Raw genomic sequence first — 6,097 nt, forward strand, 5'->3', positions numbered from 1 at the left:
AAGGAGAAATACTATTACCATCTATCTATACTCATCTATTTTCTAGATATTGAGGAAAGAGTTAATGATCAAGATACTTATATAGCCAACAAAGATAATACCTAACTATTAAAGGACATTTTGTGCTTTTCAAAGGAATTAACTACTCATACCCGTCGAAGGAAATATTGATCTATCGATGGAATTACCAACCTGTCCAAGGAAATACCTCACAGTCGAAGGTTATAAGCACCTATCAAAGGCAATACGTACCTGTCAAAGGAAATACTACCTGTCTGTCAAAGGAGATACCTACATATCAAGGGAAATATCTACCTATCGAAGGAAATACCTACCTCTCTGTCAATGAAATACCTACAAGTCATAATAAAATAATTACCTGTCAGGGTAAATATCATCTTCCCGTCCAAGGAAAAACTTACCTGTCGAAGGAAACAGTTACCTCCAAAAGAAATTCCAACCTGTCAACAGAATCTTAAACCCCAAATCCATCAAATATGAAAAAGGAGAAAAACAAAACACGGAGACTTCCAAATATATCCTTATTTTATAATACGGAAAATTAGTCGTCTTCTGCTTCTTTGGCTCAATTCGCCATATGATTCGCAATAAAACAACAGGAGACTTCTCAATAAGATTACTGTGACGACCTTAAATTTTCCACATTATCTTCTATGTTCTTCATCTCTCGAAACTCTGTTTTGAATGTTTATGTCGGCTATCGACATCTTGCGCGGAAATTTGAAAAATCTGAAGGACAAACATATAAATATGAAATACATACATTTAAGACTCCATTTGTGGTCTATAGCAATCAGATATAAGGAAACAGTTTGAGTGATATATCTAATTCATCATTTGGCTCTACTGTATCTAATTTAACATCTAGCATTTTACTGAGAGGTATTGTTAATATTTTTCTTATACATGTGTTTTTTAATCACATAAAGAATAAAACAGAGGATTTTCTCAAACTAAGAAATAACCATGTGAAACCTCTCCTCGGTTGATTGCTCTTCTGGTGGCAAATGCTCTTATATCATTTCGATCTTTTATTGGCCATTCATACTGAGTTTCTTTTACATTTTTTCCAAACTCAAATGCAACGTAATGCGTTACTTTTGAATAATTGCCATTCGAAACAATTACCACCATAAGTTTAATTTGGTTAAATTGAATAGTACGAGTCATATTTGATAGAGTTACGGCTGCTGACATAATACAATATATATAAGAGGCTGATTTGTGTTACATAATGTAACCTACTATCGTTATTCCTGAATGTGGTGTATATGTTTATGCTGCTTAACTAACCAGTTTTATAGTTTTTTCAACCTTTGGTGCTTTCTATGCATCGCTTTCACATACGTATTACATACGAAATATGAGATGTAACGGGGCACTTCAAAACACTTCAAAAACAATCGTCTGGCTGATAATCAGTCAACGTATTCATAAAACATGGGATCCTGATTGCAAGTAAAACCTACCGCCGGCTGGGGTAATTAAGATGATATCATCTATATGTTTGAATTCTCCGATGGTTGTTCAATGTCCACCGAAATCACCACTTTCAACACATTACCGTCTCAGTTTCCTGTACCACGTGTGGTGTATAAAGGTGATACAAGTAAGTTATGTATGTTGTGTTTATGGAAAAAACGGCTACATACGCTTTGATAGTGTTATGCTGCAATGTCTTTAACCTGATGGGTTGAAGATTCAAAGGCGATACAAAGGGAAACACAGAATACGTATATATAACATTTGGTATAAAGTCGGCATCAATTTCATACTCAAGTAGGTCGTCCTTTATCGACCGTAGACTAAGAATAGTTATATACCCAACAGTAATGATAAAAAGTCCCTTGTGAAAACAAAGTCAAAGATGTTTTTAACATCCCAAATATGGTTTGACTATATCAACGAAAGCTGATATGTGTATATGAGAAAAGAGACGTATTCAAAATGCGTAAATCTCTATCAAAGCACTTTCATGTAGGAAAAGGTTTACAGATGTATATATCGAAACTGTCTGATTGGCCAATTCCAAAGAAACGTACGTCGTACGATATGAACTTAATTCTCTCGAGAGGGTAAAATTCAAATTAGTCTATTAGGATATTGCTGTTGTAGATTGTCAATGATCAAGATACACGTTTGTCGAAGACGGTAATCTCTGTATCAATGTAATAAAGACAAAACTGATGTGGGATGATACCAACCAGACATGTGAAGAAGACGGGAGACTGATCGTGCTGACCTCACAATCAAAGGCTAATGCAGCAAGGAAATATATCACAAGTATGTATAATTACTTCAAAACAATTTCTCCAGGTCGGTGTTGTCAATAGAATTACACAATCTCTAGAAGCTTGGAGTGTGACTTTGCGATTACTACACGGTCACCTTTAACTCTATCACTAAATTTCGTACACTACGTTCGTCATGGGTAGTGCGTTCCACGCCGGTCATTTGTCTGATGAAGATGAGTGTATTCTATTGGTCATCTACATTAAGAAGCTTTTTCTTTTCTTCCCTTCCCCCCTTCTTCTCTTCCCTTCTGCGCATTCTCTTCGGGCATTTCTTTGAACGGCATTGTTGTTGTTGGATGTGTGTGAACTTAGGAGACTTAGATTTCTGATTTTCTTTGATGTGAACGTGTGTTTGTGTGGTAGTGTTTGTCGATTTTTTTTGGTGTGATATGTCGGGTCTTTTAGGAACGATTGGTGACTTTCCAATGTGATGTTTGTAGTTTTGTGTGTTGTTACTTGTTGTTGTGATAGTTTGTTGCCTCGTTTGATGTCCCTGTTGTTTTGCTGGGTAGTTGTGTTATTATGGATCTGTATTGTGGTGAGAGTGTTTTTTTTTGTTGAATGTCTGGTTGGCTTATTGTTGTGATATTCTGTTATTATTGTAGTGAGGAATGGTTTAATTTGTGTATAGGTTTTGGGTATAACTATGGGTGGCTATAGGTGTTTGCTTATTAACTAATTCAGTATGAAGACTGTCATGTTTTTTGGAAGTTCCTACGTGAAGAGGTTTGGTTTTCATGTGCAGAGACATGGATTTTTGCCAGAGTGGAATGTCGTTTTTCGGGGCTACGGGGGCTTAACTTTTAAGCGACTGACCGGAAATCGGCGAAAGGAGGTCCTAGCTGTTCGGGCGGATGTGGTGGTGATCCACATGGGGGCAAATGATATCGCCCCGAGCCGGCATCCCCGAGAGATATATGAAGAATTGGTGAAGTTGGTTGAAGACTTAAAAGCGACCGGGGCCCAAGTACACGTTTTATCATTGTTTGAGCGGGGAGACGTATCCAAGGTGGCAGGGCTGACCATGGCCCAGTTTCGGAGAAACCGTTCTACCCTAAATGATTGGATGAAGAGGGAACTGGATCAACATTACTTTGAGTTGAGGAAGTTTGCATACCCTCAAGACTATGCCAATGATCGGGTCAATCTTAGTGAGAAAGGGATGAAGAAATATTACTGGCAGATAGTGCGATTGGTGGCCCGCTACTAGTGAGGGTAGAAATATATAGGATTTAAACGGCCCTTTTTAGGGCCCCCAATTATGAAAAAAGATGTCTGGAGATACTCGAATAATGCGCAAGAAAAAAACAAATTTTTCTCCTCTTCCCCCCTTTTTTTCTTTCTTTTTTTCCCTTTTCCCCTTTTCCCCTTGTTTTCCTTTCTCTTTCTTTGTCTTCATTGGGTTGAAGTGATGTTGTGTTTATGTATTTTGTTGCTTGTTGTTGTTTTGCAGGGGGAGGAAGGTATGGTTTGTGGTGGTTGATGTTGGTAGATATTTGAGGATAAATAATTTGCTAAAAAAAATACTGCATTTATACCGTTACTGGTACATACTTCAGTAGCTATGTAACGCAGGAAAAACGTCAGATGTACACCAAATCTAAAATAAGCTTATCTGATACTATTATATGCCATTTTGGTTTATTGGTTACGAGAGTTTGTTGGCGTCTCTGCAAAATTGAGGATAACGGGCCGTTTATGTTTTGTTTAGAATGTTAACAAAACACACAGCGGGCACATTGAAGACGTGTCAACGTATAGTCCTATATATACGTATTAATGTAACATGTGCAGCCCGTCAACTTAACTGCTTGTACTTGTGTCTATACGCGAACACGTCAACCACCTCAAAGCATGTACATGCAGTCACATTTTCAACACTAGGATCTAACGGTGTTCGCTCACTCTCCTTCCCCTTTCACTTTGTCATCTGATCAACGTTGATGCAAGTTGTAATCAAATAGACCACTTACAGAATTTACAGGATGCGTTCAAAAGCAGACTAAACGCCTGTCTCCAAAGGTGCGTATTTCTGTATAAAATACTGATTAATCGTAATACCAAGGGAGGTAACAAATGATAAAAAACTTTCAGTATAATAATCACCCATATAGATTTTATACTAATACAAAGTTTGTCAGATATGGGTTTTCTTTTTTGACCAAGGACAGAGAAACCGTTAATTATTTATTTTGAAAAGATAGTGCTGTTAACACATTTTTTTGCTGTCGATAATTGAACAAATACCTAATTATTTTACCTAGACGACCAAAAATATTTGTGCAATTTTTGTGTATTATCTACTCAAAGGATAAAGAAACGCAAGGTAAACTTTGAAGATGATTTTTGGCAACACGTCCAGTATAATGTTTAATATTTTAAAGTTAGAATGAAGAATAATTCATACAGAATAAACTGCAAAATCAACGATTTGTATCTTGTAAAAAAAATTAGGAGTAATTGAATGGAGTTGAAAGAGAACTCGATACCGGGTATGTCGCCAATTCGCTATTTCCACAGCCCGCTCCTAGGCATGGAGTTCATCAGTAAGTTTATCCTCCTCATTGAAATGTTGACCCATTCTTCCAAGAAGACTGCTCTCAGTTGGACCCGGGTAACAGGGGGAGGCTGGCGTCGACGGACCTGTCTATCCAGCTGGTCCCACAGGTGCTCTATAGGGGATATGCCGAGGCTGCATGGCGGCAAGTCCAGTGGGTGGATATTGTTGTTAGTGAGAAAGTCGCGACAGATCATCGCTATAAGTCCGCTTCCACAACCATCATGGTTTAACTCCAAATGAGATTCCTCCCCGCAACATAACCGATCCACTCCCAAACTTTTCCATCTCTACTGCGTAGCAGTCGGCAAAACGTCCTTTATGACGACGGTATACACGACATCGAACGTCTGCTCGAAACAGGGTGAACCGGGACTCATCAGTAAACAAGACCTTCCTGATGGATATGACGGTTATGAGTAAATATAGGATGCTGGGCAGATTCAGTTGCAGTAAAGTGCCAATTGCGCAAATTCGCGAGACTAATAAACCTGTGCGGACGTTGACACAGACCTGGTTCTGTCAGCATCCCACTCAGTTTTCCTTAGCCGTCTAACCAGAGGTTCTTTTGTGCAAATATGAATTGTCTGGCAACCTGTATTTGCCTTTGACCTTGCAAAATCATCGCAATTGCCTGAACCCTCTTAACTTTCGACAGCTCCCAAAATTTCTGCAAAAATAAAATATATCAAATATCAGTAAGAAAAGATGTGTACTGTATATACATCACAGAGAAAAGTAAGAAAAGATATTAAAGAAGATGGAATTTTATTTATTAGCTTTTAAAGACAAGTCGTCTGTTCTTGATCTGATATAGATACATTAATTCAAAAATTAATTTACCTTTTTGCTGAAAGCATAAGACACGTTCTAGTTATACTCCACAGCAAATCGTTTAAAAGATAGAAAGAATAAAGTAATCAATGTTAGGTTTGAGAAATGTGTATTTTGTCAATTGATATACATGTGCTATGTATATGTTCTTTACAGATATCTGCGATTAAGGATTTATACCTAGCTAACACTGGGTACTTCTTTATTCAATTCAATTATTCAAATTTGAAAAATTCAATTGCAGTGATTATAAGATGGTGTCTTTCTTTTCTTTTGAAAAAAAAATACTGATACAGAGTTGATATTTACCATTTTGTATTGGTTGTTTAGTATATCAATACAAATATATTTATTCAATATTCAGATACTTGAACAGTAAATATATTGAAAA

This window comes from Ylistrum balloti, unplaced genomic scaffold (genome assembly GCF_031769215.1).
Source record: "Ylistrum balloti isolate Yb309-2 unplaced genomic scaffold, AGI_CSIRO_Ybal_v1 Utg371636, whole genome shotgun sequence".
Taxonomy (NCBI): Eukaryota; Metazoa; Mollusca; class Bivalvia; order Pectinida; family Pectinidae; genus Ylistrum; species Ylistrum balloti.